This window comes from Belonocnema kinseyi, chromosome 5, assembly GCF_010883055.1.
Source record: "Belonocnema kinseyi isolate 2016_QV_RU_SX_M_011 chromosome 5, B_treatae_v1, whole genome shotgun sequence".
Taxonomy (NCBI): domain Eukaryota; kingdom Metazoa; phylum Arthropoda; class Insecta; order Hymenoptera; family Cynipidae; genus Belonocnema; species Belonocnema kinseyi.
Window position 1 is genome coordinate 103,966,878 of NC_046661.1, and position 1,734 is coordinate 103,968,611.

The following is a 1,734-nucleotide window of genomic DNA, read 5'->3' on the forward strand; positions in this document are numbered from 1 at the left end:
AAATTTTACACAAATCTAATACCTTCTCTGATGAGAATGTAAAAATTGACATACTTGAAAATTAATAAATGTAAACACAGTACATTTTTGAAAAACTGAGTTCGTGTTTCTTCAAATTATCTAGTTTCAAGCATGTTTCAAGCATTCATTTAAGAACTGTTAGAATTTTTTAAGACGGGGAAGAACATACAAGAAATTGCAAAACACAATAAGAACATATCTATGAAAACGATAATTTTTTTAAACACATTTTCAAAATTTGAGCTCAGCAAATAATTTATACTTTTTCGAGTCCTAATACACTGCTTTTCCACGTATTTCCAAATTCGATTTCAAAAATTTTGGTTTTTCGACCCACGCTAATAATTATACTTTAGGTTATAAATTTTACAAATTTGCAAACAACTATCAGGGAAAATGGGATCCAAAATATATATTATTTTATCAGCTCAAATATAATAATATTACTTTTTATGAAAAGAATAGAGTCAATTTAGATCTTAGCAGAATATTTATTTACAATTATGTAAATTGTTCTGTACAGATCATACATATAATGTACATAGAGATTAAAAATCTGTAAAAATTAAGTGATGCATTCGCTGAAAATATCAGACTCGAGTATTTATTCGGTATTAAATTACAAAATTCTAAAATAGATTTCTAAAATAATTTTGAATCCAGTGGACCAGGAAGCCCGATTCCGTGGCCAAACGTCGGGAAACCCATTCAAATGTACAAAAATGAATTAGAATTACCCCTATATAAGTTTTTTTTTGGTTTCTCATTTTGAATCTGAAGTCAAAACTAAAAGGCCTGATTGTTATAAACAATTTATTTAAGCAAATAATCCAGCGAATCAGTTTATTGCAGAGAAAAATTATTTTCTATTAAGTTACAAAGTATTTATCACGAATAAAAAATTAATATGCATTTCATTGCGAGATAATTTTTTTATAAAAATAATCTGGTTTTAAAATTAAACATACAATTTTTTTAATTTAAATAATATATTTATGCTTGTTAGTTAATGTAAAACTGATTATGCTATTTGATTCTACGGACAAATTACATAAGATTCATGTGTTGGATAATTTTTTTATCCACCTCATTTGTTACGTACATAATACAAATAAATCCTAAGGAGAGTATCATACTATACAATTGTTTATTTATACTAAAAAATAAATTAGGTGAACGAAAAAATCCTCCAACACATTAACTGAACGTATTTTTTTCCACAGAAGCGAATAGCGTATTGACTTTTTCTGTCACTGACACCTTTAAGCAAATTATTTAAACAATTGAAAGATCAGATTTTTTTTTCAATAAAAAATCATCTTCTATTGAAATTTTCTTGTCTTAATATACACTTCTTTGTTATGTGTGTTGGTCTGCGTTAATAGTTTAAAAAATTGTTTATAACTTTATAAATTTTTTCTAAATTTTTAAGTTATGACAATGTTGTATTACTAATTACTATTCTAATAAAAAAAGAACTCTGCCGTGACTCGAGAAAACATCGTTAATTGCAAAAAATCGAAAAATGAGTTTTTTATATCGATGGAATTGTGAAGAAAAGATGCACCTAATTATCTCGAGCCTTCGAGATTTCGAAGAGGTTCGTAGGTGTTTACTACGAGGGTAGTTCAATAAGTCCTTAGAATGACCAACAGATGGCGCGCGAATCGCTCCAAATCATCTGTTTTCAGTCAGCACCACTCCCGACTAGAT